Below are 20,861 nucleotides of genomic sequence, written 5' to 3' on the forward strand. Positions count from 1 at the left end.
GTGAGTGCAACAGGCCTGTTGCTGGGGACCCCTGGCGATGAGTCTATATAGTGCCCCCCACAGTGTGCATCTGGGGCGATGGTTTCTGTTCATCACTTCAACCTGGCGAAGGACCCTGTGACTTGTAACTTGTTGGAGAATTGGGGCCAGAAGACAGGTACATGAAGAGGGCAGCATGTGATCTCAGAAACTCTGTATTTTCAAGGGTTACAAATGGAACTTGCATCCATAATTCCCGGGAAGACAGTCTGAGGAAACTGATCAAAAAGAGGTCACCTCCAATGGCTGCCTTGGCCTCTCTTGGAAGGCATGTGGGTGTATCCCTACCCCACATGGGATGTTGTCTGCCTGGTCTTGTGGAGGATATGTAGTGGGAAGTCATGCCTACTGGAGAAGTCTTGTGTGCTGAAGTTCTTGACTGCAACTTAAGGATGAATTTGAACCCCACTGATCAGCACAATGAAAGGCCCATGTCCCAGGCCTAGAAGGAAATGAGATTCTAGCTTCTTGAGCACCCACGCCCAATTTCATCTGCCTGCAATGACAGTTTTCATGGATTCTTTCTACTAACTTGTCAATGTAAGGCAAGATCTACATGATCTTGTAAGGAATGATCTGATCTGTGAGGAAATTTAAAATGAGTGTGTATCTTAGCAAATGTGTATCAAGTCTCCTGCACCGATGTAGCAGAGGAACGCCCAGGGTTTCCTTCTCAATTTGTATTCAGACTTATTTTCTCCTTTCTGCCATTCCCTCCCCATTCGCTAACCTTGCTGGCATCCCGAGCTTTGTGCTCTGAATCTTCAGGTGAGTTAGGCTTTGGACCAAGTAATAAGGAACTCCAAATATCCCTGCCCCCTATATTTTCTGTAATTTAGGTTCCTGTTTCCAGGATCTACAGACTCATCCATCCATGAGGTTGGGGTCAGATCTCAAGAACAAAATCATCTGTAGCAGAAAAAGCAGCAACATGAGATGAAATTGTGGCCTGGCACAAAACACATATGTGGAAGCCATAGAAATATGGACTGAGGAGATCTTGTCTCATTGTTATCTGAGATGAAACCTCTGGCTTCAGGTCTGCCAAGGCATGATTTCTTAGGTCCTGTCCTAAGACAAGTCTGACCACTGGGTCCAGACATGGGGCCATCTGGACAAACACTGTTCCAGATCAGTGAAGAATCAAGATGCAGCCTCCCTCCTCCTCTTGTGGGCCCTTCACTCTCTGGACACTTATTGCATCTGACTGTACATAATTTACAATCTGTCCTCATCCTCTCAAACTATGTCCCCAAATCCAGTCCTTGGCAACACATATTGTGATACCGTCTCACATTGAGCAGAAATCCCTTGATGCAATGGTCAGCCTTCCCTGGGGGCCAGGTCCATGAAGTGTCAGGTTGGAACCAGAGACACAGGAGTCCAACTGCATTTGACTTAGGACAGTTGACTCACCAAGAGTTCCTTCGTCCCACACTATTTACTAAAACATACTTGGTGCCACACTTGGTCTAGAGGCTCAGGATACAGTGTAGGCAAGACAGAGATTGTCCCTGTCCTCAGGGAGCTGACGCTATCTGGGACAGGGAAAACAAACCAGGAAAAGCATAAACACATGTAAAATGTTACCATGGAGTGAGGGGAGTTGAGTATTGTAGGTGGATACAGGAGCCACTGGAGCATTTGACAAAAAGACACAAGATCTAATTCAAGCTTATGAAGAAAAGTCCAGATGTTTCAGTGAACATGAGTGAGGAGGAGGGAGGAAGGAAGCCAGTGGGAATACCGGTAGCTGTTAGAGGATAATGGGCAGACTCAGAAAGTTTGGGGAGGAAGGAGGCACTGAAGAAAGGGGTGTGGCTTCGAACTAACCCTTAGGAGCTGGATGGTATGTGAGTGAGCTCCTAGGGAGAACATTCTTGATCAGGGGTATGGAGATGAGGCCCCAAGTTCACCCCCATGATGGAAGCGTCAACAACCTCCCTGCCTTGTTCAGTGGTAACATGGGGATATTTCGGGGTGTCTGGGTGGTTGCTCGCTTAAGCGTCTGACTCTTGATTTCAGCTCAGGCCATGATCTCACGGTTTGTGAGTTCAAGCCCCACGTCAGGCAGCTTTGCATTGGCAGTGTGGAGCCTGCTTGGGATTCTCTTTTGCTCTCTCTCTGTCCCTCCCCTACTCATTTTCTCTTTCTCTCTCTCTCTCTCTCAAAATAAATAAATAAATAAATAAATAAATAAATAAATAAAACTTAAGAAAATAAAACACAGGCATATTTCCTCTCCAGATAACAAGTGGGAAATCCTTCAGGACTCACTCTTCTTTCTCTGATAGTTATCTGAGATGACCCTTCTCCATGACCCCCATGTCCCCAAGCTGATTTCCCACATAGGAACAAAATGCCTCTGCATTCCCATGTATTGCATCCACACAACAAGCCATCCAGAATGAGAGATCCTCATCATCCTGGACCCATTGATCAGGAATCCCAGCCTTCAGGACTGGACCAGATCTCTTACACCATCTTCCCTGCCATCAACATGGTACCAGAAAGAAATTCATCTGATTTCTCCCAGAAACATGAGGTTCATCCCAGCATTTGGAGCCGGATCAATCACGTTCTGACAGCATGACTGGAAGATGTGGGTCTGGATAGGAGAGGAAAAGGTCAGACGGTTTGTGCAAGCATCCCCACCTTGTATATCACTCAGCTCTTTATTACCAGCTCTGCCCTCCACCCACATAGCTGGTTCATGTTTGAGTCTTGTGTTGTGTACGTTAAGAGCTGAGCAGGGGACACAGACCATGGGGTTTCTGTCTCATACGGTTGTAATTCTGACTCCCAGAGTTTTCTAATGTCTTATAAAACATAAGACATCCCATGACCACCTGTGGTTTTCTCTTCCATCTGTCCCTTCCTCAGGAGAGGATCAGTCCCAGAGGCCCAGCACAAGATGCTCTGTACACATCCCATGATGGTTCCTCATCTGCTCCAGTCCCCAGTAAGTGCCACCCCAGGCCACCTCAGGATCATTGCTGAGAGACTCCACCTCACAGGGAGGTCACAGAAGGCACTGACACATTTAACCTTTTCTGTGTCCTGGGAGTGGGATCAGAATTAGCCAGACTCAAAAAGCCAAATATCTGATTCTCATACAAATACAAAATGAACAAGTGTAAAATATGTTACTCAACTCATCTATTAGTGAGAAGACCAATAAAATGGTGAATCTTGAATAAAGATCAGATAAAAAACAAAAATACTTACAGTTCACCAGGAAAACGGACTTTGAAAAAATATTTTTTTTGTGTGTTGGAGATACACTGCTAAATTTGTAACAAGCAAGGAATCACATAAGAGGAAAAAACATGTGTCCTGCACAGAAAGAGACACGTTTTCACGGGGGTAGCACAGTGCTCTGGATTTGATCCTGACTGAAAAGGAATCTGAGCAGAGACACCACCTCGACCCTGACCCATGAACAGACAAGGTAGCCATGGCCAGACCTTGAAGAGTCTGGGTAGAGTATACAGCTTTCCTTGAGGTAATGGGAGGCAACATAAGGAGATACCTGGCCCTAAAGCAGGGGATAGGGGACAAAGCAGTAGGATGTCAGGAGGTGTGTCTGACTGGCTCCAGTCACATGTCACACAATGCTGTGTCTGGGCCTGGACCACCAAGGGACACATACGGCCCATTTCAAGGGTTAAAAGGTGATCAGAGCTGGGACCTGCCACCTGGAACTGCCTGTGCCCTATGTTCAGGGCTCACAGCGGTGACATCCACACCCCCTGGCCCCACACAGCCCCTCCCATACCCATCCCCTTACTTCCTCAACAGAGAGACCTGACCCAGGGCCAGTGAAGTGTTAGACAGCTATGAGTCTCATTTGCATGGACAGATCCTCCCCCTCTTAGAGAATGAAAGGGGGGAAGAGACCTATTAGGGGAGGTCTGCACACCGTGGGTTACAGAAGGTAGGAACAGTGATGACTTCCACCATGGCCTGGACCCCTCTTCTCCTCACCCTACTTGCTCACTGTACAGGTAACTGGATGTGAGGCCAAGGGAAGGGGCCCTTGGAGGACATGTGGGTCCTGCTTTTTCCTCTTGTCTCTAGACCCCGGCATCACGGTCTCTGTGTCTCTCATTTGCAGGGTCCTGGGCCCAGTCTGTGCTGACTCAGCCACCATCAGTGTCTGGGACCCTAGGCCAGAGGATCACCATCTCCTGCACCGGAAGCAGCGCCAACATCGGGGTGGTAATGCTGTGAGCTGGTACCAACAAGTCCCAGGAATGGGCCCCAAAACCGTCATCTATTGGGATAACAGCAAACCCTCGGGGGTCCCAGATAGATTCTCTGGCTCAAAGTCTGGCAGTTCAGGCACGCTGACCATCACTGGGCTGCAGGCTGAGGACGAGGCTGATTATTACTGCTCAGCATGGGATGATAGTCTGAGAGCTCACACAGTGCTCCAGGCCTGTGGGGAAGTGAGACTAAAACATGCTGTCCCTGCAGTGATGGGACTTCTTTTGCAGCCCCCATCTTCTGCCAAGATAGCCGGTTCCCCTTTTGTTTGACCTAAATCTGAGGTCTGAAACCCAACTCAGGGACCTTTCTCTAGGATATGTGTCCTTGTCCTCTCAATTGTGTCTCTACAGCCTGTCCTTGCAGGTACACATTTTCTGTTTCATGCAAACTGAGCAGAAATTCCTGTACGCTGGGATATTGCCCTGGGGACAGAGTCCCTGAGGCTTGTGCCTGTCTGCTAGGGCTGCCATAACATAAAACCATAGACTGTGTGGCTAATCCAAAAGATACTGATTTTCTCACAGTTCTGGATGCTGAATGTCCAAGTTCAAGGTGTTGCCAGCTTTGATTTCTCCTGAGGTCTCTCTCTTTGGCTTGCAGATGGTGGCGTTCTTCCTGGGTGCTCACATGGCCTTGTTTGTGTTTTCCCCTCAGGTGTCTCTACCTCTTCTTATAAAGACATCATCCCTATGTTTTAGGACACCACCCATATGACCTCGTTAATCCATAATTACATGCTTCAATGCCTTATCTGCAAACATCACAATGTGGGTTAGGATTTCCACATAGGGTTTTGAGGGCACACAGTTCAGTCCTTATCAAGGGGTCAGGACTGAACCAGGACTCAGAGTCCAGCTGTGTCTGGCTTAGGATAGTCCACTCTTCCAATGGTATGCATTCACACCCTTTACTGAACCCTTGCTACATGGCAGACTTGGGTCTAAGGGGTCATGACACAGCAAAGGAAACACATGGAGGGCACACCTGCTCAGGGAACTGACAGTGTCTGGAAGTAGAGAGAAGAAACAGAAGTAAAACATACTGTGTCTCAGGCTGACTTCCCAGATTGGGACAAATGTCCCTGCAGTCCCAGAATGAGGTCCGTACAACACACCCTCTGGACGAGAGATTTGCCCTCCATGACCCATTGACCAGAAACTTCGGTTTTCAAGTTGTCTAGACCAGATCACTCCACCATCTCCCCTGAAATCATCATGGTGACCAGGGAGGGGATTGTCCGAGTGGCTTGGGTATACAGTGGCTATCTGGTTGGAACTGAGCTTAGTCACTGACTAATCACATGGCTGGGGATTTGGGGTTCAAATAGGAGAAGAAAATGATAAGTTTCACCAAATATGGCCGTGCCTGCCACCTCTTCTTCCCTCTACCCTCTTTGTTATTCAAGTTGGGACATGGACTATGGACACTGGCATCTGGGCAGGGGACATGGGCCAGGTTGTTTCCATCTCATAAAATCATAGCTCAATCCCATGACCATTCTGATGTCCATGCACCTGATCAATTCCAGACCAACACACACTCACTCCCAGGCACGAGGTGTTGATATGTAGGCATTCACATGAGAGTTAGAAAGCAGAAAGTATAGGGGCGCCTGGATGGTTCAGTTGGTTAGGCGACTGACTTCGGCTCAGGTCATGATCTCACAGATCGTGAGTTCAAGCACCGTGTCAGGCTCTGTGCTGACAGCTCAGAGCCTGGAGCCTGCTTCAGATTCTGTGTCTCCCCCTCTCTCTATCCCTCCCCTGCTCACACTCTGTGTGTCTCTCTCTCAATAATAAATAAACATTTAAAAAATTAAAAAAAAAAGAAACAGAAAGTATATTACTCACATGATGACCTTCTCTTCCCAGAGGTAGAAAGAAGGTGAAGAGTTGCAAGAAACTTCAATGGTGGTCACTTCCCCACCACCTGACACCTGTGATCACTTTGTGATCATGATTTCTCAAGGTCTTTGCAGGACCTAGAGCACAGACTTAGCATTGCCTGATCAGCTGTCTTGATCCCTCTGTAGAACTGAACCATGCAAAGGGCTAGAAAAAACCAAAGAATAAGACTGAGATTTGGATAAAGGACTGCACATGAGTTAGGGTTCTCCTGAGAAACAGAACCAATAAGATGCATGTGTGTATGTATGTGTAATATAATGTATGTATATGTGCATGTCTATGTGTGCATATCAATCTATCTGAGATATTTATTTTAAGGAATCTTATCCATTGTTGTAGCGGTTGGCAAGTCCAAAATCCACAGTGTGGGCTGGAAGGCCACAGACCCAGGAGAGGAAGTGTAGATGTTGTAGTTTTGTTCTGAGGGCAATGTGTTCCCAGAATCCCTTCTTTCTGTGCAAGGTCAGTCTTTTCTACATCAAGGCCTTCAACTGATTGGATGAGGCACATTCACATTATGGATGGTAATTGGCTTTAATAAAAGTCTACTGACTTAATTCCATTTTTTAAAATTTATTCCTTTATTTGAGAAGAGAGAGAGCACAGTGGGGTGGGGGGAGGCAGTGAGAGAAGGGAAGAGAGAATCCCAATCAGGCTTCATGCTTTCAGCTCAGACCCCAATGCAGAGTTCAATCTTATGAACCGTGAGATCATGACCTGATCTGAAATCAAGAGTCAGTTGCTTAACTGACTGAGCCACCCAGGTGCCCCTACTCATTTACTTCTTAATATCATGTGAAATATATATTCACAGAAACTACTAAAATCGTGTTAGACCAAACATCTGGCTCTCATGGCCTACACAAGCTACACGTAATTTAACCATCACAGACCCAATTCCTCAGGGTGTGGAATGGAGTAAGAAGTGTGAGGCAGGTGTGCCCTCGTTGGCGACTTAAGGATCAAGGTGTCAGATCGTGGCCACCACAGACTGGATGCCCCTAGTCCTCCCTGTTCTTACTTACCACCCAGATGAATGCTTCCTGAGCTCCAGCAGGGATCCTACTCTAGCCCCACTCTCTGAAGTGTTGACCCTGCCCTGTGCTCACAGATCTCCACACCTCTCCCTGCTGATCCAGCCTCCATCAGGGACAGAGACCCCAGGACAGAAATGCACTCTCTACTGCCCCCCGAAGGAGCAACAGCAGTGGACAGAACGACATGATTTTGACACATCACTACCGGGATATCTCCTCAAATCTCTGGACTCAACCAGAGTTGAGCCAAATCATTGACTCAACCATGTACCCTGGGACCAAGGTTCCTTTTTTGTCTCCACATCATGCTACCTCATCAGCACTTGTTTCCAATCCATAATGAAGCCAGACATCACTGACCAACACAACCCAAAGGTCGTAGTGCTCCTCCAGTGACCCAGGCTCAGGAACATGAGATCCAACCTTCTGGGGCCCCACAGTCAATCCACTCCATCCTGCAGTGCTAACTACAGGTTGACTACTTCTTCCACTTTGTCCTCTCCTTCTCCTTCTTCTTCTTCTGTTTTTTTCTTCTTCTTCCTTGAGACTCCCCTGTCTGTCTCCACTGCTCTGTTACAGGGTCCTGGGCACAGTCTCCACTGACATAGGAAGCATACACATCAGGGTCTGTGGGACAGAAGGTCACCCTCACCTGCACTGGAAACAGTAACGATGTTGGAACAAATTATGTGGGCTGGTACCAACAGATTTCTCACGGTGGCCCCAAAACTGTGATGCTCAGGACAAGTAGGCTCTCACAGTTCCAGATCTCTGGCTCCCACTCTGGGAACACAGCCTCTCTGACCATACTGGGCCCGCAGCCTAAGGACGAGGCTGATTATTACTGCTCAGTGTGGGATGAAAGCATCAATGCTGACACAGTGCTACAGGCCCATGGGGACCTAAGACAAAAACCTGCCCCTGCCCCTGCCCCTCGTGGTCACCCCCATTATTGCCTGTGACAAACAAACAGGGAGACCATGGATACCCTAGAAGGTGTGAGGGTCTGCTCTGAGCACAGAACGACCTTAAAAGGTCGGTCACAGTTGCTCTCCCTCATATTGTTTTTTTCTAAAAACAAAGCAAAACAAAGCTATTGAGATAATTTGCATGCCACAAAGTTCATTCATTTACAGTGTACAATTCCATGGTCTTTAGTATAGTTACACAGTTGGACAACCTCTATCATGACTGAATTTACCACATTTCCATCGCCTGCAGAGAAACCTTGGACCTACCAGCAGTGAAGTCACTGTCGCCACTGCACTCCGCCCTTTGTAGCCACAAATTCCATTCTGTCTGCAGTGATTTATTGTGGGCATTTCATGTGCACTGAAACACTGAACATGTGCCATTTTAAGTGCCCCATTCACCCACATTAGGTGCATGCACATTGCTGTGGGAACATCACCATCTGTAAATGTATGGAATGTTTCACTTAATTGCATATCATCCTTGTGTGGAGCCCATGCTAATCTATCTGGAAGGTTCCAATTTTATTGCATAGGCTGTCAAAACAAACGTGTGATTGCCTTCTGTTGCTGAATCTTAGGTGTAATATGTTTTTGAGGTCCATCTAGTTATATCTGGCTCTGTAGTTCACTTTTTTAAATTGGTGACTAGTATTTCACTGCATGGATGCACCATATGTTCATTATCTATTTATCAGCTGATGGACATTTGTGTCATTGACACCTTCTGTCTATTATGCATATTGCTGCCATAAACACTCCTATACAAGCTGTTTGTGTGGACATATATTTTAGTTTCTTTTGGTTTGATACCTAATAGCTGAATTCCTGGGCCCTATCATGACTTTATTATACACTTCTGAATAAAGTGCCAGACTGTTCTCCAATGTGGCTGCAAAGGATTGCATTCCCACTAGCATACATGAGGTTTCAGATGACCATCTCCTCATAAAGCTGAAGTGGTATGTAAGTGGTTTTGATCTGCATTTCCCTAATGAGTAGGGATGTTGAACTCCTTTTCATGGTCTCTACTGTTTCTATCACATTACCAGGAGCCTAGGCTCTGAAACTCTCCAGGAAGCATTGACTTTAAGGAGCTTTAGTCTGAGCTATTGTTGAAATTGTAGGCTCAGCCTGCTCACGTGAACACAGCAGAAAATCCTTGCTCAGGAAGATAATTCTCTCAGAGACACTAGAATGGGGAGACTGAGGGATGTGAGGACCATAGTTAGGAATGTCCTGTGGAATCTGCCTGTGCCAGGCACGGCACGCGCAGGACTTCAGACCTGTTCTGGAATCTCTTCCTGACCATGCCGTTCACTAGTCAGCACAGGAGACAAACTTCAGGCTCAGCAAGTCTCCCCATGGCTCAGAAGAGAAGGTGCCCCTGGGAACCAAGGAATGGTGGCAGCCCCTTCTTCCCTGCCAACACACAGCGGCAACTTTATGAACCCACACATTCCACAGAGACTCCAGCCCATCCCTGACAAAAAATGCATAAACTCTAGGAAAACATGAAAAATCCTTTCAAAAAGATAGAAAAGGACTTGCATAAATAGAAAGATAAACTTGTTGGTAGTTTGGCTTAATGATTTCTTTTTCCCTAATATTTATAAGGACAATTTTAAGGACAGAAATAGTCTAGAGCATTTTGCAAATGAATGGACAAAGAAGTAGGACATAAATTGTTGGGTACTGAGACATTTGTTAAAGCTAAAATAATTTAACCAATGTGATACTGATATAAGAATAAAAAACAAGATACGTATTAGCATCCAAGAAAATAATCTATGCATGCAATGCACTTAAGAGTGATGTTTGAAGCACCATCCAGCAGTTAGACAAAATAACCTCACACATGAATAGTTTACTTTTGAATTCTAGAGAAGTGAGATTTTCCATGAGATATATGAAAAACTAATTTTTATGTAAATTTAAAATGGTTCCGACTATGATGGAAAAACCCAGGAAGGAGTCAACCACCTGAAATTCTGGTCACCAATTCCAGTGTGGTAAGGGATTTCCCCACACCAGCAAGCCATACTGGGACATCAGCTGGGTGCCCTACAAGTCAACTCAATTCACACTACAAGACACTCAGTGCTGGAGATTACACAGATCCCACAGGGCAAGGGCTCAGTCCTGCAAGAATGCCCTCCGTTTGGGGTGCCAATCACAAGTATTGGGTGTTTCCTGAGCTTTGGGCCCACTTGAAGTGGGTTGCAGTTTCCAATCACCTCCTACAGGGATTTGATTAATTTGCTAGAGTGGTTCACACAATTCAAAGAAATGTCTGTTTTTTTCTGACAAGATTACTGATTCATTATAAAAAGGTATAACTGAGGAGCATCCAGATGGAAGAGATACACAGGGCCAGGTATGGGGGAAGGGCATGGAGCTTCCATGTCCACTGTGAGCCTGATATGGCTCCAAATCTCCACCTGGTCACCAATCTTGAAGCTCTATGAAGCCCCTCCTTTAAAAAAATTTTTTTTAGAAAGAAAGAACATGCAAGTGGGGGAGAGGGAGGCAGAGAGAGAGAGAGAGAGAGAGAGAGAGAGAGAGAGAGAATCTTAAGCAGGTTCTATGCTCAGCACTGAGCCTGATGCAGGGCTCAATCCCACGACCCTGGGATCATGACCTGAGCCAAAATCAAGCGTTGGATGCTCAACCAACTGAGCCACCCAGGTGTCCTTCCTACTGAGTTTTAGTGGAGACTTCATTACATACTCATGATTGGTTAAATCATCAGCCATTGGCAATAGATTCAAACTAATCCCTCCCCACCCAGGTCAGGAAGAGGTATTGATAGTTCCAACCCTCTACTCACAAATGTGACTGCTGGCAACCAGCCCCCTATCTTTAGTTGCTTTGCAAAAGTCACTTTGCTAACTTACCCAAAGACACCTTCACCACTGGCATCGCTTGCAAGGTACATCTTTTTTGTTTGATCTGTAATTAAGGAGTGGTGGGCGTGAGAGTTTCCCCTATTGGTCTCCCAGCAACACTCTAAAGGAGATTTTTCTTTAATTTTGACGCTATATATACATGTTTACACTCCCATAGATCAGGTCTCCTTCTAAGAGTGAGAAAAAAGTATAATAATCATGTGCAGCATTACAGGATCATAGCATTTAGAAATCGGACCTGGATGTTAGAATAGACTGGGACCCGGTGAGCTACAGAAACAGCTGGTCTCTCAGGGCTTCGGGCCATGGTGAGGTGTGTGCCCTCCATCCTGAGCCATGAACAGCCAAAGAGCTATGCGCACACTCACCCTGAGGAGTCTGAGTAGAATGTAAAGTCTGTCCTGAAATGATGGGAGGCCACATAAGCGGAAACCTGGCCTGGCTGTAATGCAGGACTCAGATCAACACAATGTCACCCAATGTTGTGTCTGGGCCTGGAGACCAGGGTGCGCATGGGTTCCATTTCTGAGGGGTCAGGGATGATCAGAGCTGGGACTTGCCACCTGGCACTGCCTGTGCCCTGTGCTCAGAGCTCACAGCTGGGGCCTCCCCACTCCTGGCTCCACCCAGCCACTCCCCTACCACCCCCCTGACATCCTCAGATGGAAGGACCTGACCCAGGGCCAGTGAGGGGACAGAGAACTTGGGTCTGATTTGCATGGATGGGCCCTCCCTCTCCCAGATGAAGAGGGGAAGGGAGAGATTAGGGGAGGCTCTGCTCAGCTGGGTGGCCACAGAAAGCAGAAACAGTGACGATCTGCCCCATGCCCTGCATTCCTCTCCTCCTTACCCTTCTTGCTCACTGCATAGGTAACTGGATTCAGGGACAGGGAAGTGGTCCAGGGAGGACTCTTGGGCCCTTTATCCTCCTCTTGTGTCTAGACCCAGCATCATCCTTCCTTTGTCTCTCCCCCTTGCAGAGTCCTGGGCCCAGTCTGTGCTGACTCAGCCGCCCTCGGTGTCTGGGGCCCTGAGTCAGAGGTTCTCCATCTCCTGAACTGGAAACACTGACAACATTGGTTGTGTTTATTGCATGTACTGGTACCAGCGGCTCTCATGAATATGCTCCTCAGACTTCTCATATGTTATGGTAACAATTGACGACTGATGCTCAGCGGTCCCTGATTGACTCTAGAGCTCAAGGTCTTGCAGCCCAAGCTCCTTGACCATCCCTGGCCTCATGCTGAGGCTGGGGCTGATTATTATCCCAGGCCTGTGAGAACCATCTCAGTGCTGACATAGTGTTCCAGGTCTGCGGGGAGGTGAGACAAAAACTTACTGTCCTCATAATGATGGGGATCCCTGTGCAGCCCCGACCCCTCTGTCACAATAGTTGCTTCCTTTGTTTGTTTTGTCAAAAGCTAGGGTCTGGGATCCATCCACCGGGAACTTGCTACAAAGAATGGGAACCATCTTCTCAAATTCTGCCCCCAAGCTTGCGGTTGGCCACAATACATTGTCTGTTTTTACTCTAATTGAACATAAATCTCTGGATTCTGGGACAGGTTGTCCTGGGGAAAGAGTCCACGGAGAGATGTGTCAGTCTGCTTGGGCTGCCATTATGTACTAACACAGGCTGTGTGGCTTAACCAACAGAAGCACATTTTCTCAGTGTGGAGACTGGAGGTCTCCAGTCCAAGGTCTTCGTAGGTTTGCTTTCCTGAGGTCTTTCTTACAGATGGCTGCATTCTTGTGGATCCTCACTGTGGCCTATTTTCTGTGTATGCTCAACTCTGTTTTTTCTTCTTCTTTTTATGAAGAGACCATTTGATTAGGCCATCACCCTTATTTACGACTTCATTTACCTTAATTACTTCCCTCAGTGACTTATATCCAAATACATACCATTGAGGGTTGGAGCTTCAACATAGGGTTTTGAGGGGGGACACAATTGAGTCCATATCAGGGAGTCAGGGGAGAGCCAGAGACACAGTGTCCAGGTGTGTCGACTCTGAATAACTGACTGTGAAGATCCACACCATTTGGAGAATACCTACTATGTGAGAAACCTGAGTCTAGGGACGCGGACCACATGCGGACACCATAGGAAAGGTCCCCATGCTCAGGGCATTGACAGTGTTTGGGGGAAGAGAGAGGACACAGAAGCTAAACATGTATAGGAAAGCTATGTCCTGGGAGCATGGGGATGGATGGGGTCGGTGGGGTGGAACCGGAGCATTGGAGCGGTTGACAGGGTACTCCAGAATCTGATGTGTTGTGATGAGGTCCCAGTGCTATGCAGACGAGGAAGGAGCAGGAGGGGAACATGAAGGTGGGGACCAGGCAGGGCTGTGGATGGTGCCCACGTCACCCGGTCCTGGACGAGGGTTGGCCAGTGGGGTGGAGAAGGAGGGTCAGGACCCCTGTGACATAGAGGATTTAGGGAATAAGGAGGGGGATGGGGATGAGAAAAAAGAAGTGGGAGGTGTGGCAACATTTCAGGGAGGGGGCTCCACCAGCTGGGACAGCATGAGGACCCGTCTCTGATGAAGGATGACTTCCACCTCCTGATTCCGGGAAAGATCAACCCCTGACCCAGGTGACTTGTTCATAGTTCTAGGAATGCACATATCTGCTTACTCTCATCTCACAATGTTCCTGTTGGAAGAGCAAAGAATTGTTACAAGAACACCATGCGAGGCTGAGCTCAGTTCCCTTATTCTCATTGCTACCCATGTGTTATAAACGTTCCCCTTTAGGGAAGCACAGAAAATCACAATTTCCTTTAGATAAGTTAACATGAACTTCAAGAACTGGGGTTCTGTAGTTGGTTTGGATTTAAATGTTTCCAGAGCATTTTTTTATACAATAAAGATTGTTAATGACTACTTGGCTACCCTTCTCACTTTCTTGCTGAGGAAAAGGGATCAACAGGACATGGCGGTTAAGGAGGCTGAAGCTGAGCTCCATACGGGACCCCAGCCTCGAAGCAGGGGGTCAGCAGTCCCACAGGCAGGATCAAGGCAGATGGGTCCACACCCTGACCCTGTCATCCCCTGGTTGGGGCTTGCAAAGATGTGCTGGCAAGCAGTGTTAGGACAGGCTCATTATGTCCCAGGGCACACTGTCTAGAAGAAATAAGGAAACTATTAGAAATCCAATGGGAAGGCACCTAAAGAAGACAAAGCCTACACTGCAGTGATCAGAGGAAGAAGGGTTGAGGCCATGCTTTACAGAAGAATCAGAGAAAACTCTGAGATTATTTCTTAAGGAAAGAATTTCATGTTGTCACTAGTTTATAAATCCATTAAAGGAAACATAACTTTCCACAAGTTCACTTGCCCCTTTATTTACGACACACGTGGGCTAATGTGATGGAAACTGCACTGAGCCAGGCACAGGGTCGCCATCAAGCAAGAGAGAAGCTTAAGCTGCAGGGTCTCCCAGGCATCTTACAGTCTTTGATCTGGACAGTCTCCCAGAGGAAGAACGCACAAAGGGATCCCTTGGTCCTGCTTCAGCACCATTGCATCCAGGGTGACTACAGAGCTTGGGTGAAGATGGCAGGCAGCTGAATGATGACGTTTCAGAAGAAATCACTGTCAGCAGGGTCGCTGGGCACCACTGAGTCTCTGTGATGCCCTCGCTCTTCCTGAAGCCCAGCCCCTCCAGCTGCAGCCCAGCTCCAGAATATTCTGATGTTCCTGCCACAGAGCATTTCCGGGCCAGGCCAGGCTCACGCTCACCCACGGGGTTTGATCTGGAATTTAGGTAGTCTCACGTGACTTAGAAATCAGAAAATAAATTCCTCATGATGGAATTTCTCTGACCCCTGGCACCTTGCTCACACCCAGAGCTGGCCACATGGCTGGTCAGGGGTTCTTTCTCCCCAGACTCAAATCAGTTCAGAGACTGATGCGTGGAATTCCAGAATTTCTCTTTGTTTATGTTTTTATTTTTTTAATTATTTTGTAATGTCTATTCATTTTTGAGAGAGACAGGGACAGAGGGAGAGGATGGGAGGAGCAGAGAGAAAGGGAGACACAGAATCCGAAGCAGGCTCCAGGCTCTGAGCTGTCAGCACAGAGCCCGATGTGGGACTTAAACTCACGAACCACGAGATCATGACCTGAGCTGAAGTCGGACGCCCACCTGACTGAGCCACCCAGGGGCCCCCTAGGATTTTCCTAATTTAAAAGCATCTGTTTACTTTATTTTGGCAAACGGGATCAATGTTTCATCTGTTCATTTTTGGTTGAAGTCTATGTTTCTGGCAAGATCATGATGAAAAGTGGATATATTTTCAGATGCAAGCACACAAATTGTTGTCATTTTTCTTTAGCTCCCACAGCACTCATTCTTTAATATGGACTATATTTTTCTCAAACTTTACATTTGAAATGTTGATCCTAAACATTTGGTCGCCACCAAAGTCATGCTCTTTTGGAACACATCCTGCTCAAGGGATTTAGAGTTTTAAGTAAAATGCTACAGAGAATATCATTTGTCACAGCTCCCTGCAGACTTGTGTCCTGTGCTTGCAGACAAGATTCCTAGGAGTGACTCATTGTGTTAAAAATCTCTATGAATGACAGTAGTCCCAAGTGTGTGGAACGTTGACAGACAAGGAAGATTCGCCTGGAATAACCCACTAGCAATGTCTTCCAGGTCCCTTCCCGTGGCCTCCCATCCCTGCAGAAAGGCTGTCTCTCCCCTCGGTGCTATGGGGAGTTGACAGGGAAGGGGAGCCATGGTCACCAGTAGATCACATCAGAGGAAAGAACACAGCGTCCTGCACAGAAGGGGCCATGTGTCCCTGGTGACGGGATCATGCCCATCACATTTTACACCTTATATATAGACTATTTATTTGTTAATTATACCTCAAAGCGTGTTGGTGAGAAAATGACTGGAAATTGAATTTTAAAGCCCAGATTTTTCTCTCAAAAAATTATCAAATTTGGTAAATTCCTTTCTCATCATCTCTATACGTCATCTACTACTTCGTTGTATGAGGTAAGCCTCTGTACTTAGTGACCTCTCTCTGTGAACTTGTGAGCAATTTCTCTGTCGTTGTGTGTGTGAAGGGCTGCCTGTTACTGAGAAATTCAGAAAGACATACCATGCTATTTCCACAGTGTATCTCTATTGTGAATATGTAGAGTTAAAAAAAGTGAATGTATACACACCCACATAATTATTCTGCTAATAGTGTCTTTCAGATCATCGAAACCATCTAAGATTAAACATGTATTCTGATTAACAAATCAACACCCAATGAAACACATTCAATGAACAGTTCATTTCACCTCGAACAGGAAAGAAGGTGACTACACACAGCACTCATGGAACAAGTAAAAATTTGGGGACAAAAGTGAGACAGCTGCCACATTTACAAAAAAGTCAGCATCATTCATGGTGTGAAATGCTACAGGACACATGCCCATCACAGCTGATTCAGCCCACATGTCTTTGTGAGAGAGAGACAGACAGACAGACAGACAGAGAGAGAGAGAGAGACAGAGAGAGAGAGGAGTAGAAATCATTATGCCTTTCTGAATGTTTTCCGTAAGAAGGGTGCTGGGGACAGTCAGAGGCAGCTGAACAGGTCTCCAGCCTTCAACAGCACCTCTTCAGAACAGCTCATCACCAAAGAACCTTCCAATCTACTGGATGGTCCCTGTCACCTTCTGACAGGAGGGTCCCCACAGGCCATAGGACAGTCTGAAATCCTCTTTTTCTGTCACTAGCTTCAGCTCAAGCACTCAAAATTACTTTTGGGGGCTCCTGGGAGCCTCATCCCTCACCCCCCCTTCATTCCTCAGTCTCTCCTCACACCAGTATCCCCACTCCACCCTGGCCCCGCTCTCTTCATGGAGACCCATCCCCCTCAAGTCAGGGCTCCAGCCCCAGGTCCTACTGGGACAGGCGTGCTAAGAGGTGGGTCTCAGGGAGCCGACCTCTGTCTTTCTAAAGGTGCAGAGCACCGTCTTCTCAACCCCTTCCTCCGGGGTCTTCCTCCGGTAGACAGGAGAGGAATCCAGCTGCAGGGCCGGGTTTCTGACCCTGCCTCACTGGAAAGTGAGGTCAGAGGGAGGAGGAGCTCCCCAGCCTTCCCAAACCATGGGCTGTGGCTGGTCCAGGCCTCTGTCTTTCTGATATGCTGACAGCAGGACACATCTCCCCTCAGGTGCCAGGTCTCAGGGCTACCCCGTTCCACTAACGTAACCCATGAGGAAGGGTCAGCATTTGAGGAGGCCGTTCTAGGGAACTAAGGGACGCGTGATTTGAGGAGGTTGCAGCTTCGTGAAAGGCCCCTGGATGAAGGATTTTTCCCATTTCTGAGGCAGGGGCAATGGAAGTGGCGCTGGTCAAGGAGGGCCTGCCCCTCCCTCAGGCAGGATGGTGACCTTGCCTTTCACACCTGGTGCAATGTGCTCCAGGGCCAGCAGGTGGCGCTGTGGGCACGTGCCTCAACCACAAGGTAGCGCCCAGAGCTGGAGACCAAGCACCTGGCTGCTTAGGAGGTGCCCCTGCTCAGGGATGCCTGGGGCCCAGCAGCCCCTTTCTCCCAAGGCCCTAGATGTCCCCACAGAAGAAATTCACCAGTCCCATGCTCTTTAAATACAACTTTGAAGCAGAGGGTATTGATTCCTGGTTGATGGAGAGGTTGGGGCAATCCGGAGGGATGGGGAATAATCTGAATGATGGGCCCTGTTCCCATCAGAGTGAGGGAAGGGATAAGAGAGGCTGGGGGATCTCTATCCCAGCGGGAGTACGGGGAGAAAGTTCTTGGGTCATCTCTACCATGCCCTGGACCCCTCTCCTCTTCACCTTTCTCATGTACTACACAGACAACTGAACTCTGATGTCAGTGGTGGGGGAGGGGGGGGGTCCCTCGGGGGATAACTGGGTCTTTTCTTTCTCCTGGGTCCTTATCTTGAGTTGTTGGTGGGACCCTGACTCTCTCTCACTCTGTCCTTCACTTTAGGGTCCTTGGCATGGTCTTTGGTGACTCAGTCACCATCAGTGTTGGGGACTCTGGTCCAGGACGTCACCATCACCTACACTCGGAGTAGCAGCAGCACCAGATCTGATAATGGTGTGGGTTCCACCTCTTAGTGCTGTTGTTCCCCTAAATACTGGCTTTTGGAAGTACCTGGCCATCAGGGGTTCTAGATTGATCTTGTGTCTCCAAGTCAGATAGATACATGGCTTCACAGACCATCTGTGGGCTCCAACCTGAGGATGAGGTTGATTCTTACTGTCTCACAAATGACAGAGACCTCAATGCCCACAAGGTGCTGTGTTCCCAGGAGAGATTGAAACATAATACACCCTCTGGGGTCCCTGATCAGACCTTCCCACCCTTGCAAATTGCTGTCATCATGACACCAGCACCTGAAGGTCTGAAACCCTCTGTATATCTATTGATTCAGTAATGTCCCCACCTCTGATCCCATCCAGGCTTGAGGCTGAGACATTCTTATGATGACTCCTCTTCCCAGACATGTCCACATAGGCAGGAGCTCAGAGTCTGTCTCAAACACAGAGACATGAAGAAGGCACTAGAGCTGAACCCAGCAGCCTCTGAACTCACGTGGATCCTCAGTTACTGCAGATGAGTATAAACAAGTTAGTGGATTAAGGGTTGGCCAATTGGCCGCATGAGGTGCAAGCGGAAATATTCTCGTTTTCACAGTTGTAATACATGATCTAATCATCAGGAATCCTAAGCATCAGGAATAGGTGATATAATAAAATTCTGCTGATGCAGCTGAGACACAAGCTTTCTATGGCCCCTTTGTAGTGAGAGGGGCCTCCCTTAAGCCCGATGCCCCCTTCTTCAAAATTCCCAGATGCCCTGGGTCTCTCTGTGACATCAGGAGCAGCTCAGAAAAGAGGGTCAGGACAACCTGTGGAACTCTAACTGGGGTGACAGGAGTGCAAGAGAGGACAGGGAGTGTCTGGGGTCTGATGGCTTGTGAGACAGGCTGGGACAATCCTGTGTGGCCCCTGCCAGCAGAGACAGCACTCAGGGCTTCTAGGGTGTTCAGGCATCAGTGTGCTCACTAGATATTGCTGACCTGCCAGGACCCAGGGGCCGTCACCACACGGGCCACCTCTATCCCTGAGTCAGTTCCTCACCTCCTCCTCTGTTTCCTTCCACCTGTGAGAGGCCCTGACAGGGAGGCCGGACAGATGGACAGCAAGGGCTTAACTGAGCACAGCAAGCCCACCCCTGTGGAACTTTCCAGAGAAGTAAAGAGACTTTGGGTGCTCAGTATCCACGACAGAGCTTTAGCGTCAGAGTCTGGGTCTTAGGACCTGGGTTCCTCTCCTCACCCTCCCCACTCTCTGCACAGATGAGGGCAGACCTCTCTAGGGTGGATGAAAGAACCCCCCAACTCTGCTCCACACCCCCACTCTCCACTGCAGTGGGATGCCATCCTCCTCACATTCCTCTCTGTCCCCTTACAGTGTCTGTGACCGAGGTGGGGCTGAATCAGCCACCGTCGGTGACCAAGCCCACCCTCAGTGACCAAGCCCACCCAAGATGGCCACATTCACCTGCACTGAAAGTAGGAACACTATTGGCAAAAAGTGAGCAGCTTGGCTGCAGCAACACCCGGGCCATGTCCCTACACTTCAAATCAACAGGAAGAAAGAACACCTGGCCCTCTTGTTCTCCCATAGAGCTTCTGGATGCAAGTCAAGCAGGCTGGCCTCTCTGACCACCCCTGAGTCCCAGGCTGAGGACGAGGCTGACCACTCCTACTCAGCATGGAAATGCAGCCTTGGAGTTTGCACAGCACTTCAGACCAGTGGGGAAGTGAGACACCAACCCTGAGCTCCCAGGCCTCACTGGCACGCAGGGCCCTCGTAGAGCACCATGTCACCGGCCCACAAAGAGACAAGGGCTGGGTTCGACCTGACAGTTGTGTGGACTACTCAGGATTATAAGAAATAATAACGTCAAGAAAAAAAGGCTGGATCTGCAGAATTAGCAAGTGCATATGGACAGCTTCATTACGACTCTATTTGGCCTTTATGAATACATGTACGCTCACGTGCTTTCACAAAGAGTAAAAACAGACTTCAGGTTTAAGTGAAAGGATATTTACTTTCCTAGGTCTTTCTTTCTATTTCATTTGGAGATGCTGGATTCATGTGCTCAGCTGGTCCATCCCTATGACCTTGAGTACATATCCGCCAGGGTCACCAGCCACCAGCCCCCTTCCCCCACCGTTTCTCCAGCCTTGACACATGCCCTGACCTCTGACCCAGGGCTCCTCCACTTCTTCAGGGACTTCACTCAGCTCACCCGACAGATCTCACCTTATATACCATAGCTGTGCTCAGACTCCTCTGTCCCAGCTGCCCATGTGCACCCCACATGCACACAGGCAGTATCCCCATATGTGTGCCCCTGCCGCACCCCCTTCTGTCCTTCCAGGTACCACATGCAGCAGGAGACACGGTTGGAGCTCCAGGGATACAGTTGACAGAGACGGACCTTTTGAAATAAATCATAGATTTCCACTGAGGTGACATTCCAGTTAGGAGGCTGTCACTGTTCCCAATAAGAACTTAGAAATTTTCTGTTCCTTTAGATACTATGGGAAAAAAATAGAAACCAAATAAATTGGAACCATCTGATCTCTGAGTGGTTTCTATATGTTCCCTGTGAAAATGTCTGTATCTTCTGACAATCTGTGGAGGGGT

At 48.0% G+C, this 20,861-nt stretch overlaps 1 non-coding gene and 1 gene segment (V, D, J or C); one reads left to right on the forward strand and one right to left on the reverse strand.

Annotated features, from left to right (window-relative positions):
- LOC131489666 (immunoglobulin lambda variable 1-40-like) overlaps positions 1-20,861 on the forward strand; it is a 169,582-nt gene that overhangs the window by 141,976 nt on the left and 6,745 nt on the right.
- LOC131490649 (U6 spliceosomal RNA) lies at positions 8,674-8,777 on the reverse strand. Its single transcript, XR_009251164.1, has one exon. It is a non-coding gene; the product is annotated as a U6 spliceosomal RNA (small nuclear RNA).

Source organism: Neofelis nebulosa, chromosome 11 (genome assembly GCF_028018385.1).
Source record: "Neofelis nebulosa isolate mNeoNeb1 chromosome 11, mNeoNeb1.pri, whole genome shotgun sequence".
Classification (NCBI taxonomy): domain Eukaryota; kingdom Metazoa; phylum Chordata; class Mammalia; order Carnivora; family Felidae; genus Neofelis; species Neofelis nebulosa.